The sequence below is a fragment of the Leptopilina boulardi genome, unplaced genomic scaffold (genome assembly GCF_019393585.1).
Source record: "Leptopilina boulardi isolate dan_hultmark-lab unplaced genomic scaffold, ZJU_Lbou_2.1 LbouV2_130, whole genome shotgun sequence".
NCBI classification, from domain to species: Eukaryota; Metazoa; Arthropoda; class Insecta; order Hymenoptera; family Figitidae; genus Leptopilina; species Leptopilina boulardi.
In genome coordinates, this window is record NW_026137675.1 from 580,720 (window position 1) to 600,571 (window position 19,852).

Here is a 19,852-nt window from a genome sequence, read left to right on the forward strand (position 1 = left end):
TCTCATGAAATGACAATTTTTCTTTTTTTTTTCAAATCCATATAATTACCGAAAAAAATCGATTTAAAAATTTTTTGGAACTTAAGGCCCAATTTTTCTATTTTTACAATAAGAATGACAAATGAATTAATATATTTAATCGTCCATGTAATTATATATATCTATTGTCGAACATGACTAGTTATAAAATTGAAACGATGTTTGAATTATTTTGGGCCCTATATGGGTACAGTGGTGCGGGAAGAAGTCCTATTCACACCTTTAGTGACTGATGTTGTTAGTTTTATAAGTTAAAGGCTATTTAGTGTACCATCGTAAAGAAGTAAAATTTTATTTTTTTGCTTTGTGTGTGGTTCTTGTAATTTTTTTTTTTTGGGCCTTATAATTGGTTCCTTTAAAAATGAATGTATATTCATTACAATTCGTTTTACAGCTGTACTCATTACTTTTTCATAACCCATATTAAAAGTTTAGTGGGCCCTTGAAATGAATATTATTAACTTCCACTTTTTTTTTTTTTTTTGTTTATATCAACTTTTGGGACTTACTGTCCCACTTTCCTAACTTTGGATCCGTATTGTTGTCCCCCGTTTACTAATCGAATTAAAATTATATCGTTTTTTTTTATTTGAAAAGAAAAAGAAAAATAATTACAGTTTATATAAAGATTTATGGGCCTTTTGTATTTTTAACTTTTTGGGCCTTGTTATTATTATTATTTGTGTATTGAAAGGTTTTTAGTTACAAGTATAGAAAAAGTAAACATTTAATTTTTCAGAACTTAAGGCCCAATTTCAAATTGTAAAAAAAAATTTTGGGCCTTATATTAGAAAATTTTTTTATATTTTCTTTTTACTTACATATTTCTTGATGATTTTATTGTTTTTTTTTCGGTATTTTAAGATTCAATTTAAATTTGGAATTCTAATATTTAAAAAGGTGAAATTAAGACTTTAGAAAACAATAGTATGGCAACAGTGGAGAAAAATATATAAGAGACCAAGAAAGAAAGAAAGAAAGAAAGAAAGAAAAGAAAATAATATAGAATGCTGATGGAGGTTAATATCGCGATCCGGTTCAGCAGATTATACCTGAAAAAACAAGCGAGAACCGTCTCCTTCGTCTGTTGTTGCCTGCATTGATTTACTCGTTGTGAGAATTTTACTCCCGGACATATATAGTAGAAGAAAACTTTTTGATATATTTTACAAGTAGAAAAACAAATTTTAAAATTTTTCACATTTTTATTCACATAAAAATAAAAATGTTTTTGTAATATTTTTTTTATAATTCTAAAAAAACAAAAACTTCAATGAAATCACTGCAAAAAGAAATATCACAGAAAATTAAAAGGCATTAAAATAAGCTGCAACGCTTATTATTTTAATCCAATTTTGCTTATTTTAATCCATTTTTGTATTAAAATAAGCAAAATTGGATTAAAATAATAAGCGTTGCAGCTTATTTTAATACCTTATAATTTTCTGTGATTTTAAGATATTTTGGTAGCGTTTTTAAGACATTAAGACATTTAAAACATCTAAATGCTACCAAAACATCTTAAAATAAGATATGTACTTCTTTTTGCAGTGACCTTAAACAAACCAAAACATGTTTTCAATTAAGGAAAACAAAAATATAATAATAATAATAATAATAATAATAATAATAATAATAATAATAATAATAATAATAATAATAATAATATAATTATAATATAATTATAATATAATTATAAAAAAATAATAATAATAGTAGTAATGATAATAATAATAATAATAAAAATCTTGAATATTAGACTTTTACACGGTTGAATACGTCCTTCGAATCTTGTGATCGTGATCTTGAGCTCAACGGCTAATTACGCGCTGTAAATCCAATCGCAAAGGGGAGGGGGGAAAGGGTATTGTATGAGTCTGCAAGGTCGAGTAACAATCTCCATTTTACAATCTAGTTTTAGTGATTCCAAGAGAAAATTATTTTAATCTTCGCAAATTCATCAAAACCTTCACAAAATAATCTTACAATCTTTCCTATATATTTTTCTTTTCTTATATATATATAAATATACATACATGTGCAATATTGAATGAAAATTACAAAACAAATGAAACAATAGTTTTTCAATAGTAGTCTTTTTTGTCGTTTTTTGTAATATTAAACGATAAATTTAACACAGAAAATTAAAAGGCATTAAAATAAGCTGTAACGCTTCTTATATTTTAATCCAATTTTGCTTATTTATATCCATTTTGGTATTAAAATAAGAAAAATTGGATTAAAATAAGAAGCGTTGCATCTTATTTTAATGCCTTTTAATTTTCTGTGAACGGAAAATGTATTATAAATTTTTAGCATTTTTTTGCGGGGAGAGGGTACCTTTAATTTGAAAAATATAATTGAGTTTATAAATTCAGTTTTTTTCAGTTTTTTTCTCTCTCCTTTTTTTTGATATCCTTATTACCGCCGTCGTTAAAATTATTAAATGATTTAACTGGGAATTTAGCACCAATATAGGCGAATGAAGTTGATTTCTGTGAGTCACATTTGATGTACATATATAAAGAGAGGGTGAGAGGGAATAAGAAGAAGACGGGAAGACGGAAAGACAGGTCAAATGATGTCAACTCTGGTATTTAACAACTTTCGAGTCGTGTCAAGGGCCTCGCTCATTTTACGAGCGGTGTCAGCTTTTATATATATATATATATACAATATTGCACATTATGCAATTGATGCTTTTGCTCTCGATAAGAATAACAATATCGAAAAATTACCAAAAAAAAATAGAAAAAAATTAATTTAATGTCAAATTGACTAGATTTCATTCAGTTTTACTATCCTTCCTGCGTTTTTTTAAACAACTCTCTTAACTCAACTTCGTTTTATAAAGTAACGCTACATTCACTTTACTGAAACCAATTTAATTGTTGTCTTCAGAGTTTAAATGGTGAGCTTTTTAATTGAGTGCGTTGAACTTTAAGCGTGACCAAACTTGCTTTTAATCTAATTACCAAGACTTTCGAGGAAACAGTCTGAGTGTTTGCACATTTTTATGACTTTTATTCGTCACAGTTTCTTTTATGATTATACTTTATTTTTTGCCTCCCCTCCCCCTTCTTTTTTTTCTCTTTGAAATAAAAGAAAAAGTTTTCAAAAAAAAAATTACTAAATTTTTTTCTAACAAACTTTAAATTTTACTTAAAAATTAACCTTAAGCTATATCAAAAATTAAGTACTGCTGTGATATTGGTATTAGTATCACGTTTTGATCTCACAGCAAATTTGTTCGCTGTCCCAATATTATATAGCTAATTGATGTGACAGCAATAATAGTTCGCTGCCACAGTAAACTATTTCTATGCAGTAGTGTGCCGCAGTAGTCAATTTTTTGACAGATTAATAATATAGCACTGAATTTTTTTTTTTTTATATAATTCAATTCTGCATTTACCTCAATAATAGAATATATTATAAATGTTCACGGATCACTGAAGATTCAATAAATTCGATAAATCTTATTGAATGAAGAATAAAAAAAAAGGTTAATATATAAATTTCAGATAAAAGTTCTTTGTGCACACGTTTGGAATAATACTATAGAGAAAATTCAATAGAGGGGGGGAAAAAAAGGTTGTTTTTATAATGATGCAAAAGTCGATAAAGTGCATTAATAGTTTTTTGGGTCTGTATTCATAAAGATGTCTTATAGAAAAGAAAAAGGGCCCCTTGGATTATCACAACCCAATTTTTCCTAACCCTCCCTCCCCCCTTAAAAATGGGGGGATTGCCTGTCATCCTATTTTCCTTGATAAATTGCGTCTCGAAGGAGGCAGCGCAGGAAAGAGAGCAAACGCATCGAACCAAAAGATATACGTAATTTTCCGTATAGAAAAAAGAGTGAGGGTTGAGGAAAGAGAGAGAGAGAGAGAGACGAGGGATAAGATGGAAAAAGAAGAAAAAAAGAGAAGAAGAAGAAGAAGAAAAAGAAGCGTTGTGTACAGGATTTAGGGGCTTAAATTCTCGATCTGCATTTTGAGTGAAAGAAATGGAGCCCTTTTCCGCAACGATCCGTTTATGATTTTTAAGGGATTTTTACCTGTATATTTATATATGGAGAATTGAATTTTACTTGTGAGCTTAGACTTTTTTTTTTATTTTGTTTTTTTTTTTTTTTATTCTTCATCTTCTCTCGATATTCGCGATAGGATTATGATCGGGTAGAGGGAGTGAGAGAGAGACCCCCATTTAGAGGCACGAGGTGCACCATGAGGGACCTCACTATCGAGATCATGGTATCGATTGCGAGGTGGGTCAAAGACCTGCGATCTGGTTGGTAAACCATGTGTACCGACCTAGCCTGCTTGTCCTCCAAACAATATGTATATATATATATATATATATACATATAAACTGTGTACTTGCCACCTTCTTCATGTGGACATTGAGAATCAGAGGATACACCAGAAAGATTATAAAAAATAACTTTTAACAGATTTTGAACCTTCTGCAAAACTAATTTGATTTATGTATACTTCAGAAATCATTTCAATAATTCGTTTTGGAACCAATTTTTTTATTATTAGGAATCAAAAATTAGTTCCAAAAAGACTTACCTTAGAAATCGAACTAGAATTTTACAGCAAAAAATTTCATATATTTGCACCTTTTGCAAAATTAAATATCACCAAACATGGTTTTAATCTGCAGAAATCATTTCAGGGGTAAGAAATTAATGTTTGGTATCAGTCACTAATTTTTGGTCCTTAGACTCTCTTTTTTGGGCCATATTCAAAATTTTTTTAAAAATTATTTTTAAATGTCCGGTTCCTTAGAGACTTGAAAATTGAATAAATACACTTTTTGAACTCTTAATTCGTTCATCATCCAATGTTGATTAGCTGGGCCTTATATATATATGTATATATTACGTTCTGGGCCTTATATATATATATATTTTTTTTTTTTTTGAGGGATTGAAGCTGCTATATTAGCGAAAGAGAGAAGCAGCCTCGGGTCTACATAAAGGCGTTGTGAATTTCTCGTTTCTTATTGGTCGGACACAATTTGTTAAATTGCAGGAGCCTTCTTTAAACATAAGCAGGATGGGCCCGTTCCCATATTATTCTCGAGCAAAAGCGCTTAATCGAGGCACCCTCCGTGACGACTGACGGCACTCTGATCGAGCTATTACCCCTCGAGGGGCCTTACATATATATATATATATATATATATATATACACGAGAAGAATGTCGGTCTAATGAATCCTATGCGTCGACTGAGGAGGACCTGAACGATTAGTACCTCTGTTGAAGACACTTTCAAAGAGAGGCATTACGTATATTATATATATATATATATATATTTATTTATATTTATATACAAGGTGTTTAAAAAGTATAAAAAACGGTCAAATATTTCGTAAAATATATATATTTTCCAGAAAAATCTCAAAAAAAATTTTGTTCGGGCCTTATGTCAGTTATTGGGCCCGAAGTTTATTTACATTTAACTAAAGTCATGAAAATCTTTACTTAGAGGGGTTTTGAAGGTCACAGATCACGATTTTCAAATTGGGCCCGTTTCCCAATATAAGGCCCAAAATGTCCCATTGGGTCCCGATCTCAATTTGAAAATAAACCTCGAAATCGAAATCAGTGACATTCAAAACAAAATAGTGATTTATTGCGAATTTACTTTATTTCACAACAAAAACTTAGGGGCCCAATACTTAGAATAAGGCCCAATATTTTTGTCATGTGTATATCAATTGTTTCTCTGAAGAATTTTAATAAGATTACAAATTTGATATTGAAATTGGTTCCAAATAAATTTTTCTTTACTATTGGGCCTTACATTGTGGGGCCCAATTTTTGATTTTGAAAATGTAGTTCCTAACAATTTTTTTTTTTAGTCATTTTTATCAATGCAGATATATACTTTTCGAGATATTTTTGACATAAAATTTTTGAACACCCTGTATATATTTAGTGCTCTTTTAATCCCCTTGGGACTTAAGGCCCCACTCATAAGTCATATTATAAGCAAAATGCTTTCAATATATTCTAACTAGCTATAGACTTATTGTTCTATTTATTATCTTGCATTAATCATTTAGAGCGTCCTGCTATCGTGTTTAATTTTATAAGGCCCACGGGGCCTTATATGTGTATATATATATATATTTAAAAGGAAAAACTCGAACTGGTTTTTAAATAACCGGAACGAGTTTTTAAATAGAGTTTCGTGTGTTTTTTTTTCTCACACACACATACACATAAATAGAACGAGTTTTTCGTCATTTCAATGAGACACGTGTAATTTTTTTTTTTTTATTCCTATGAACGTTTTCCTATTATAATAGATTGCAAATAAGGCCCCAAAAATATGTTTCCTTGTAAAATTATAGTGGAACAAATTTTTACGCGTGAATTTCAAGTGAAGAGAAAAAAAAATTACGATTCTTATGTAACGATAAGAGTTTATGTTTATAAAACCGGTAAGGCCCCAAATAGAGTAGTAAAAAAAATTATTGGATATCAAAAAAAAAAGTATATATATATATGGTTTTTGATACAATGGATATTACCCCCTTAGGTCTATAAAATGACAATGTCACATTGTCCAATATATATAAAGACTTCGACACATATTGGGTTTACTATTTTTTTTTTTACTTTTTTTTATTGGGCCCTATAAATCTATAAAGTAGTCTATAAAGTATTAACGGGGCCTGTATGTATGTAGAATAATAATGATTTTTATGAGCGTTTGTTGGTGTTGAAAACCAGCTTGTGTGGATATCAAAATCTTTAAAAATGGAACCATAATGCCTTATAAGGGATTTTATTATAATTTTTTACTGTTTCACTAAAAAAGGAAAAGTTTTCGCTATTCCAGAGAAACATATATCTGTTTCAGAGAAAATTATCGCTGTTTCAGATAAAGATTATTTTTTTCATATATAGTATAAATAAAGTTGGAAAAAAATGTTATGAATATTTTAATATGGAAAATATTAACGTTGATGTTAATGAATTTTTTTTGTTTTGTAGATCTAAAAAAAAAAAAATTTGAGGTTCATAATAATTGTATAGAGAGATGCGAGAGAAATCTGAATAAATTTATATAAAATCTAAAATGATATAAAAAAAAAGTTTCAATTTATACTAATGGATTTTTTATTAATTATACAGAAAACTTGTAATGAGATCCAAAAACTGGAAATAATGTATTCTTTCACACAGGTCAAGTTTTCAATATATATAATATATATTTATTATATTGTACATTGTGAATATAAGATTGAAATGAAAGATAATTTAATTTCAATGTCATATACACTACGAAATCACAATCTCAATTATCGGGAAACGAACTTGTTGGAATTTCGTAACATGGAAAAAAATACATCATATACACAAATGAATATATGTATATATATGTATATATATTTTGTAATTTTTAAACATGAAGGTCTGAGCCAATGAGTATACATAAGTTTTTTAAGCATATATGTACTTATTGATATATATATATATATATGTGTGTGTGTTAGTTGGTACACCTGAAATGGTCGCACTTTCATATACGGTTTAGTTCAAAGGTCTTTTAAATCGTATTTTATGCAACGTTACCTGCTCAATACAACAAATGAATACATATATGTTGCAAGTTCCTTTCGCGCTTCACGCACTGCCACTGCCCTTGAAACAAACGGGACGAATGATTGTATTTGTCAGATTTGAGCTAGTTTCATATATATATGAAAAAAAATCGGTTTCTTTTTATACTAATAGATATATACATACATATATGAATTTTGAAATCGGTTTGAAAAGTTTCAAAATATCTTATTCTCCAATACCGTTTTAATTTTAATAAAAAAAGCAAACAACTATTTCATAATTTCGATAATTCTGCTTTAATTATTATTATTATTATTATTCGAGTTAGTTTTCGTGGAATAATAGTTTATTAATTAGTAGTAATCTTTATAAATAAATTTTTTTTCCAGTGTATTTCAACCCTAGGGAGTAAAGTAGCTACTTGTAAGCCTAAAAAAATTATTATTTATTTTATAATAGTAAAGTAACTATTTATTTGAAACAAATTTTTTTTTTCAGTGTATTTCAACACTAGGGAGTAAAGTAGCTTTTTTTAAATCTAGAAAATTATTATATTTTTGATAATTAATAATAATAGTAATAATAATAATACTGTGTACTTTGTCAGTGACTAAATTACATGTAAAAAAAAAGGAAAAATAAAAAGGTTCGTCAAGTATTGGAGAATTACGATTAGCATTTAGGGGGGAGTGATATTCGACGCTAATAAATAGTTAAGAGCGCGTGAATTTATTTTATTGGTGATTGAAATGGGGCAAAAGGATTTATTGGAGACGTCGATAATTATTCTAGTCCCGTTCAGTAAATTCAGAGGGGAGCAACCAAACGAGATAAATTACCAGCAATATAACGTCAATATAATAGAGGACCAAGATATTTTTTTTTTCAGTATACATTAGTTTTTCAGCTATATATTCCATTTGCGCGGTACTACTATTATATGTCGTGAAAGCTTTTTTTTTTTTTTTTTTTTGCTTTTTTTATGCCCTCAGAGCATTTGCAAAATCATGCGTGACAATCAATAGGAGAATTTCAGAGTTATATATATATATATTCCCCTTTAGAATCCCCTTTTCTGTTGCTCATTCTATATACGCGCATATATGTCTAAATGGTGTGTCCGGTGACCCTTTCTACACTCCATTTAATCTGACAGAATTTTACATTACCTTGGACAAATATTTTTAAAATTGAATTTTCATTTATTTTTCGGCTTTATATAATTCCCATCGCTGTCACTATGGTTGAAAGTAAAAAATAAAAAATGTGTGTTAAAACTTTTTTGTTTTTAATTTTGTACTAAATAATAATTTAGTTGTTTAAATTTTTAACTCCTGTCACTAGAGTTAAAAGCAAAAAATTATAAACTATTTATAATTAAAATTTATTTTATTTTTATATACCTAATTTTGCTTTAATTCCCACCGCTGTCACCAACCGAAAGCAAAAAATTGAAATAATATACTTGTGTTGAAACATTTTGCTTTTATTTTTTACTAAATAATAATTTAGTGGAGAAAATTTAAAATTAAAATTTTTTTATTCAAACGAATGAAAAATATCAACAAAAAAAAAATTAATAAAAATTGTGTCCATATTAAAATATCAATATTGAAACAATTTCTTATTGTAAATTTGAAATAAATTTTTATTTAATTTTCACCTAAATTAGAAAAAAAAATTTTAATGTTTTAATTTACTAATATAATTTGAAAAGAATTTTTTTTTCTTTTAATTGCAATATAATATTGCTATTAAAATCACGTGTTTACAAAATCATAAAATGTCACTTATTATCGAGGCGATTTTTATCGTCATAAGTACTTTCCAGTAATAATCTGTCAATAAACTGAATCTGCCCGTTAAATCTTGACAATTATTATGCTCGCGACCTCTTACACGCATATACTGTATATATATATATATATATACATATATAGGAGATTCGACCTTATTTACATCGTAATTTATCACTTCAATTATATTCGCTTTTTAATTCATTTTAATTAATTAATTAAGTAATTGTCAATCAAATCAAGGTCATTTTTGCGATTTGTCCTCGTGCAATGATTGAATCTACGTTGCCTGTCGGAAGTAAAAAATATTTCATTTAAAAATTTTTTTTCAAAAATAATTTTATTTGAAAATTTTTTGTTTTTTATTAAATTCTGCGAATATCGAATAAATCGTTGTAATTTAATATAAATATCAAGTACTTAATTATAAAATAATTTTTTTTTTGTTTTATTTATTTTAACAGTCGTTTTCTAAAAAATATTATTAAACAGCGAAATTTTATTCCTAGGGTTGAAAATAATTGTTTTGGTCTCTAGAGTTAAAAACGGATATTTTTCTCCCTAGAGAGGAAACAAATCATTTAAATCTATTAATGTTCTAGTGAAAATTTTCACAGTTCCAAATGAAGCTTTTTATTATAATTTTTAATAGTTTTTTAATAGTTTTTTTAAAAATAATTTTAGTTTTAATAATTTGATATTCGAAATTGACTAATATAATTTACAATTTTTTTTTCTCAAAATAACTTAAATTTAAAAATAAATATCAAAATTAAAAGGAATAAAAATTTTATTAAAGGAAATAGGTGTTGAAGGGGTGGTGAGGGAGGGGCATTTGTGCACACGAAGCTTACATACGTGCCACACGTCGTCTTCAAATCCATTGTGATAAGACTTTATTGCTTTCAACGATAATCAGGCGTTACAATCATTCCCCGATAACGCAAGGTCGGTAACACAATAATTATTATCCTAAAGTGCGACAACCTCAACAATTTGTCACAAATAAAAAAAATTTTTTCCTCTAGTTTAAATTTTAATTCGCACATTAATTAATTATTTCAAAATTCATTTCACTCTCAAATATTTCATCGCATATAGTTGAAACTGTATTTAATCACTGGTAGAGTAGAATAATAATTTTTTTTTGCTGTTTTGTATTATTTTTAACCCCTAGGGAGTAAAATGACCACTTTCAACCCTAGAGAGAAAAATAATAATTTTCTGTTATTAGATAATAATTAATTGTATTTAACAAAAATAAAATTAAAACAAATTTCTAAAGCCTCAACTAGATAATATTATCCACACATTTAATTACACGCACTCTTAATTGAATAATTAGAAGTCAGATTATTTAAAAACTCCACATTTCAAGAAAATAGAATATATATATATATATATTAAAAAGTATATTTTACGAATGAAATGTGTCGATAAAAATCCTTGATTGACAGGATAAGAGAAAAAAAGAAAATGTTAAGATAATTGTAAAATGAGGCTCATTTCCATAAATTTGAATTATACATAGAGAAGGTTATTTAATGAAAGTAAAAGTAATTAGTGTCTGTATATACATATGTATACGAATGAGAAAAGGAACATTTAAATTTTATATACGCCCTTCTTTTTTTTTTTCCTAAAATAATCCGTATTTTGCGCATAGAAAACCAGGATGTATATATATTTTCATGTTTAGATTGTAATTACCGGGCAAAAGGCGATAAGTGAGTAAAATACTTATTTTCCGAATACAAATCACATAATGATGTATACAATAAATAAAGACTGGTTAATATTAATAACTGAGCGAGCAGGAGAGAAAGAGAGAGAGAGAGAGAGAGAGAGAGGCAATTTTAAACGTAGATCACAGAACTAACTGCTGGCTATACAAAATGACATCGGTAGTCAAGAGACGGGTAATTACACGGTAATTAAGTATGTAATCACTTGCAAAAGAAGAAGAAAAAAAAAGAAGAGAAAAACGTTAATACGCATCTCACGTGGTTGCACTCCACCAGTTAGAAAACTAACGGTGAGGAAAAAAGCAAAAAAGAAAATGAAAAAAAAAAAAATTGCGAATGAGAGACTCCCTATATTTCATATTTCGCGTCACTGGCGAATTTATCAACTTTTCGCGATTTTAAATTAGGGACCAAAAAAAAAATTGCAAAATAAATATTCGATGAAATAAAAAGTTAATTTAAAATAAATATATTTAACTGGCGTTTATGAAAATATTTATCCCTAGGTATATAAAAGAACAATTAAATCCTAAGGTGTTTAAATATTTTTTACTACCAGGGGTAGAAAATGGTTATTTTACTCCCTAGGATTGAAAATAGTCATTTTACCCCCTAGATTTGAAAATAGTTACTTTACTCCCTAGGGTTGAACTTGAAAATGATCAAAAACATTAGAAAAAATTATTATTTTACTACCAGTGGTTTAAAAATGGTTATTTTACTCCCTAGGGTTAAAAATAGTTATTTTTCTCCCTAAATTTGAAATCACTTCTAAGGGTTCAAAATACTTTTGTTAATCATATTTAAAAATTATAATTTTAAAAACAAATTAAAAATTTAAAAACATTTACTTTTCGAAAAAAAATGTTTTTCTTTATAACGAAAAAAAGAAATAAATGTGCGATTATATCTCTTGGCAAAAATTTTCGTTTATATGGTGCGTCATATATTCTTCCTTTGGGGGGGGGGGAGGGAGTTAAAGGTGTGTCTGTGTGTGTGTGCTGTATGGGGGAGGGGGGTATTATTTTTTTTACATAATATCGCAGGTAGAAAAATTGGAATTTGTTACAAGACTTTATTAAATTATAGACAACTTTAAACCGTGGAGCTGACTTCTCGTAAATTAAGTCTCTCTCTCTTTTTCTCTCTCGAGCAACTTTATGTATGATTTCTCAAGAACCGTTACTGTGATCAAGGTTAATATGCTATATACTGGTTGAGGCCTATAAGCCGCCGCAGCTAAAGTGCATCTATCATTGTTCCAATAAATTCAAGTGACTTGGGAAAATATGAAATTTATTTCTCTTGAGTGGGAATCTATATAATTTTAGAAATTTAACATTTTTTTTTTTTTTTTAATCCTAACTTGACTTTATCTCTTCATGAAATTTACTATTTACCTTCGGGCTATTATAAATTGCAAATAAAACATGCATAGATTACAGTGTTTTTTTTTGCATTTTTTTTTTATGCTTGGAAAATTTTTTTTTTCAAAAAAAAATTTTTTGCAAAAACGTTTACGTCAAGATAAAATGATTTAGAAAGCTAAAAATGTTAATTTATTTATAATTCTTATAATTAATTCCCTAAGTAATATAACAACAATTAAACAATAACAAACAACAACAATAATAATAATAATAATAATAATAATAATAATAATAATAATAATAATAATAATAATAAAAATAATAATAACAATATTAATAATTATAAAAATATTTATTATAAAAACTTACATAATTAAAAAAAAATTTTGAATATTAGATTTAAATTTTATTAATTGAAGTGAAGAAAGGAACATTTAAAAAATTGTTAATCAATTTGTCTTATTAATATTTATTTTAATTTTTTAACTTTCTCTTTTGTCATTATTTTTTTTTTTTCTTTTGAAAGGATAATAAATTTTGTTTTTCTTTATTTATTTATTTATACGATTATTTTTTTTTTGGAGAGTTATGTTCAAATGTCAGAAAAAAACTCGAGTATATATATGTGTGTGTGTGTGAGTTTGTAAAATCCCCTTGAGAATTTAATCGGCTTACGTCGACCTTTTACCCTTTATCGAGAGTCTCGTACACTTATAGTTTCCCGATTATGGTTGTCTCATCAAGTGGGCGTGAAAAGAGTGTTGGCCGCACGCATTCATCTCAAGATCATTTATCAAAGGTTTTTGCGTCTATACTCCCCTAAAAAATCATAAATAATTCGACCCTTTCGATGCATACTTAATTTCTATACCCATAAGAGAGAGTGAGAGAGAGTTGGTGGTAGGGTAGAGAAGGGGGGGATTAAGGATGAGACACATTTACTTGAAGGGGGACGAGCGTAATTGACTTTTGGGTCACTCTTATATATACTACTGTATTCATAGAACCCCTCAAACATTTATGTAAAATTACATTTCATCCAATATTTGTCAAGAAATTGCTAATTAAATTTTTGATGCAAAATTAATTGTGATTTAAATATTTATATTAATTTATTTCAATGTTTTGTGAATGTTTATTTTTTTCAACTATAATGAATGAAAAGGGTCTTTTATTGGTGATTTTTCTAATTTTGTTTTATGAAAGTTTTGTTGCGAGAGAAGATATATAACACGGGTATAGTTATACCGCCCCCGTCGTTGTACGTAAAATATTTCGACGCTTTAATGGCTAATGGTATTTAATGGCGCCTCTTGTAGTCATGAAAGAACAATGTCTCACAGAGAGAACTCAATAAATTATTAATTTACGAGACAAATCAGCGTGATTCTACAAATTTTTCTTTTCCAATTGTCTGATCACAAAATTTTATTGACAATTTGTTTTTAAATTGGCTGACACGAGAAAAAAAAATATTTACTTGAAACAAGGAAAACTTTTACTGTTATAGTGAAACATTTCGCTGTTCTAGGTAAATCATTTTTTCCCACCCCATTTCACCCCTCTCTTCGTAGGAGTCTTGCGCTCTAACGCTTTCGTCGATAAGTTCCACCCATATTTCCCTTTCTCTCCGCGCGGTACGTTGGACCGAGTCTAGGACTTGTGGTACATTTCCCTCTTTTCTAAAGTTGAAAAAAATAAATCTAATTTAAAAATCCAAAAAAATGCAAATTGAGAAGTAACAAAAATACATACCTCTTCCAACGAATTCAAAACACACGTTTTGTATATATATATATATATATATATAGTTGAAACGTCCAAAACTTTTGTCGGCAGTAAATTTCCCATTAACAACGGAATCATGGTTTCCTATACATATATATAACAGTTTTATCTCAAAAACCAATTAGTTTGCGGATAAGAAACAAAATTAATGGGCCAAGTTTAATATTTGCGGGATGAAGAAGAGAGGGGGAAGGGTGAAATGGGGAAGAAATAATCGGTATGTCCCGTCTTCGTATATATTAGATTTTACTGAAACGGATTGTCGAATCCGCATAGTAGGTCGCATAGTGCATATATATATATATATATATATATATATATATATATATATATATATATATATATACGACAAGAAGGGTGAAAGTATCGAACGATAGAAGCAAAACTGGGTAAATTCTATACTCTTATTTCCCGCGCATCTCCAATGATGCATGCTTTTAGACGTTACTGACCCTATCCTAGAGACCAATTTTATCCCTTAACTTTTTTTCGCCCTTGAATCTTATTTTTCTTCGTCTTTTTTCTTTCTACGTTTTTCTCTCCTTTAAGGGGGGAACACCAGTTGTAACTCAAAAAATAATGCTTTTTACAAGAATATTTTCCAAAAGAACAATGAATCTTTTTAAAGAATACTATTTATTAGTTAAAAGTACATGTAAAAAGCTGTAATTTAAAAGAAAAAAAAAATTTTTTTAACAAAAACTTTTGGAGATATGAGCCATTGAAGTGGCGCCTTAAGAAAAAAGGCGAATTGCGGTGACCAGCATTCTGCAAGTATACTTCGTCTGAAATACAAAAATGAAATTGATTTACATTTATTATAAGATTATCTAGTTCGTGATCGAAGGATTTAAAAAAAAAAAAAAATTTGACAAATTGTCGACCTGTCAAAGTCAAAAGTATGATTTTCGTTAAAAAAATACGGTCGATTTTCAGCTATATAAAAAAAAGTTTTGCATAAAAAAAAAATCCTTCGATCACGAACTAGACTTATATGTGTAAATGAAGCACACTAAATTTTAAATAAATCGGTTTAATGGTATTCGAGTAATCGTGGTCACCGACTTGGAAAATGTCATTTTGAGAAAAACGCATTCAAAGTTTCAACTTACTTTTTTTTGTTCAGGAGAAATTTTGTTTCCAAGTTACAAAGAGTCATCGATTCCTGGACCATATAATAACTCTTCCGCAGTGGTTGCCGTTTCTAAATCATAGGAAAAGGCCATGTGTCGTTAGGGTCAGGTATGGCTGGCCACCTTGTATGAAGCCACGGGACGCGCCGCTGCAGTGTTCTGTATATCTCATTTATTTTTCACCGGATCAACTTTGAAATTTACAGACACATTTCTAAATATGTATACTTTAAGAAAATGCACAAAAAAAAAATTCGATTTTTCGAAAGTTACAACTGGTGTTCCCCCCTTAAGGTTTTCTTTTCTTTAGGATTTTCTTACTTTTATGTTTTCTTTTTCATTTAGGTTTTTTTATTTTTTTAAGATTTTCTTAGGATTTTCTTTCCTTTTAGGCTTTTCTCTCCTTTAGGATTTTCTTTCCTTTTAGGTTTTTGTCTCCTTTTAGGTTTTCCTCTCCTTTAGGATTTTCTTTTAGGTTTTCCTCCCCTTTAGGATTTTCTTTCCTTTTAGGCTTTTCTCTCCTTTAGGATTTTCTTTCCTTTTAGGTTTTTCTCTCCTTTTAGGTTTTCCTCTCCTTTAGGATTTTCTTTCCTTTTAGGTTTTCCTCTCTTTTAGGATTTTTTTCCTTTTAGGTTTTTCTCTCCTTTTAGGTTTTTCTTTTCTTTAAGGTTTTTCTTCCCTTTCTCTCTCTATATATATACGATTTTTTTTTCGAGTCAAAGATTTCTTCTACTCTTCCGCCGTCATCGCCCTTAAGATATTTATTTCCATTTATTTCGACGACCACCGAAACAAACCCCGAGAGTGCTTCTTTCCTGCTACCGGAAGTAAAAGGGGCGATCGCGACGCCAAGTCGAGACGCGATGGTGCCGCCGCGTATAAAGTATCTCGCGAACAGGGGGAAGAATAGATATCGAATTAATCGTGTCATTGTTACGCGCAGTGTGAGAAGAGATCTTTTCTAAAAGAAATACTCGCTCAACAAATTCAAAATTATTCAAACAAATATAAAATTATTTTTATCTATTCCTATTCTAAATTTCCTATTTTTCTTTGTCAAGATTTAATTTTTATTAAAGTAAAGTGTGATACACAATGTTTTTTTTTTTATGGACATAGATCAAGTATAAAGAAAAAAAAAAATGAAACCTAACCTCAATGATGAAGAGCAATGGGCAATAATGTGCCCTCAATGGTTGGAGTATGAAAGTCCAATATCGGGCCATGTGAAAGTTGCAACGACTGCCCTCGTGTGCTCTGGTGGCACCCCTGCGGTGAAAGCGCCACCAAAGGGTGGCCCCTCATTCACTCTCATCGTGTTCAAAGAAATTGAACATACCATGGTGCAATCGAGAGGAATTGTCCCCGAGTTCAATGTACTACAGCAAAAAAAAAAAAAAAAAAGAAAAAAAATGACGATAATTATAAAAATTATTATTATAATTATAATAAAATTCTAATAAATGGCAAATTGAAACCAAAATTAGAAGATGTATATATGCACGTCTGTAACGTTTCGAAATACTGATGATCTTCACATCAGAATTTATATTTATCTGAAACATAAAAAGATTTAAGAATCTAAATAATGAAACATTTAAAAGATTTTAGGTTATATTATGAAAACAAAAACACAGAAAATTAAAAGGCATTAAAATAAGCTGCAACGCTTATTATTTTAATCCAATTTTGCTTATTTTAATCCATTTTGGAATTAAAATAAACAAAATTAAATTAAAATAATGAGCGTTGCAGCTTATTTTAATACCTTTTAATTTTCTGTGAAAGAAAATACATACTAATTTGTAAATAATTTTTATTTGTGTGAACTTTTACGATTCATATATTAATTTCATTTTTTTTTATTTTACAGGTACGTGTGTTATTATATTAATAATTTTCAACGTCTGACTATCATTGCTGCATCAAAAAGGATGCTGTAAAACTGTATGTATAAATTATTTTTTATAATTAAAATTCGTTTTCTTTATTAAACGCTTTCAAAAAATTGATAATGTAAAATAAGTGTTTAAAAAACAGTCATGTAAAGAAAATGACTGTAAAATAAAAATTCTGGCAAAAAATTTGCAATGTCAAAATTACGTATAAACAGTAAATCTTGTTAAATTAAATCTTACAAAAACAGAAAAGAAGAGAAAGAGAGATTATAGTAAAGTAATTATGGAAAAAAGTATAATTAAATAATTAATAAAATTGTTGGAACAAAGAACTGAAAGCAAATCAGATAATGAATCACACATTCTAGTAGGAGTGTTCTAAATAAATAGTCTGAGGATGCTCTAAGGTCTTAATCCAAAGCTTCTGGACGATAGAAATTCTCTTTGTCTCTCTCCCTATATATATTTTCACGTGATTCTCTCTTCTCTCTCTCTCTCCCTCTCGGTCCTTTGCTATTTCCCCCCTACTTATGGACTTCCATTGTGTACTAACTACTAGAAACTACGGCATATCAGATCCTTGAGTGTAAAACACCTGCACATGGTAGTTCTCCAGAGACGATAATACAATGTTTACCTCGGCTCTTACAATCCCTCTGCCTCCCTTTCTCCCTCCCTCTCGCTCTCGCTTCTATGGTTCTCTAATCTCTAATGCAATTGGTTAATTAGATAGCAGTATATATATATACATATACATGTATACATAGTGAAAGGGTTCTGCCAGCAAAAACAGTGCTGTACGTGATTCGATCGAAAAGCGTTGCTTTATGCAATGGAAGATAAACACTTGAAGGACTCAATGGTAACAATTTCAATGTTCAAATAAATGAGTCACACCAAAAACCTTTATGAAATAACAATAAATATATTCATTCTTAATAACCCAAAACAACTTGTAAATTATGCTCTCTCTCCCTGTCTCTCTCTCTCTTCTGTAAATACTAACTTTTATTAATAAAAAAATATAGTAAATTTTACTATACTTTAAAAGTAAAATCTAAACTGTCTAGAGTTTCTGCGCATTTTTGTAATTTTTACTTCAGAAATAGTTAAATCTACTACTTCCGCAAAGAATTTTTTACTATTTCGTAAGTAAATTTTACTATTTTTAGAGTAAAAATTACTCTCTAAATCTGAATTAGTAAAAATGTTTACTAATTTAAATTAGTGACACACTTTTTGCTTTAGAATTAGTTAAAAGTTACTAATAATCAGTAAAATTTTACTAATTGAAAAGCAAAAAGTGAGTTACTAATTGGAATTAGTGAACATTTTTACTAATTCAGATTTAGAGAGTACCAGAGATATGCGTAGAAATTCCGAACAGTTTAGGTTATATACTTTACATAAATAGTAAAAGTTACTTCATATTTTTTCCTTGTATGCAATTGGGTTTACTTTTGGTTGTTTTTACTTAAATATAGATTTAAAAAAAAATAATAATAGTATTAAAAATAGTAATAATAATTATTATTATTCTAAAAAAATAATCATAATAGTAATTTTTTGAATAATCATTAAATAATTTCGAATAAAACCACGATATTATTATTTGAAAGTGGAACACTATTTACCCAAAATGTTTATTACGCTCGAATATTTCCATTTAAAAAGTCAAGTTAAAATTAGATCTTCTGGAATCTGTTTTGCGTCAAGATGTATAGTTAAAGCACTGATTTGTCTTTTCAACACACTTACACTTGTTGGTCCTCTTCTTTTGTTTAGGGGTGTTCATTTTTCCATCATCACTGCACTCTCATTACGTATTTCGTATACACTAATCAGTTCGCGCGTTCCCTTTTCTTCAAAAATTACCCCCCTTTCTCTCTCTCTCTCTCTCCTGCTCTTCTTCTTCTTATTTTCCGTTTTGTCGAGAAATAAATTTCCCCTCTTCATTGTAGTATATTTGTATACCTATATAGTGACACATGATTAAACATTTGTGAGAAAAGAATGAGAGATTTTTTTGGGTTTAAATAAATTTTATGATGAAAATAACAGAAAAAAATGAGAGCGATTGGTAATTAGATGACACCGCGGTAAAGAATTTCTCTCATTTATTTTTCAAAAAAAGAAAATAGAAAACGAGGGAGAGATTTAATTTTGGTGTTAAATATATCGAATCTAATTTCGGAATTAATTTACCCGCACACCGGGAAATAGAGAGAAAGAGAGAGAATTATTTATCTTGACAGTGAGAAAATTAATTTTCACGACGGGAAGGAAATTTTACGTTTTTAGAAAATTGTATTTTTTTTTCATTATATTAACTATAAAAAAAAGAAAAAATAGTATTACACATTTCACGAGAGTAATATATATATATATATACGCGTGGAAAATTGGAGATAGAAAACTATAAAGACATACATAAGCTTTATTTTCCCTTTCGCGATAGTTATATATGGGTCATTCTACGTGAAGCGATCAACT

General features: G+C 28.5%; 1 protein-coding gene and 1 long non-coding RNA gene across 5 annotated transcripts in view; one reads left to right on the forward strand and one right to left on the reverse strand.

Annotated features, from left to right (window-relative positions):
• LOC127291272 (serine/threonine-protein kinase SIK3-like) overlaps positions 1-19,852 on the forward strand; it is a 190,210-nt gene that overhangs the window by 52,632 nt on the left and 117,726 nt on the right. The window lies entirely within an intron of this gene.
• On the reverse strand, positions 14,946-15,744 carry LOC127291304 (uncharacterized). The gene is made up of 2 exons (XR_007844578.1): positions 15,441-15,744; positions 14,946-15,113 (listed from the first exon to the last, which is right to left on the reverse strand). It is a non-coding gene; the product is annotated as an uncharacterized LOC127291304 (long non-coding RNA).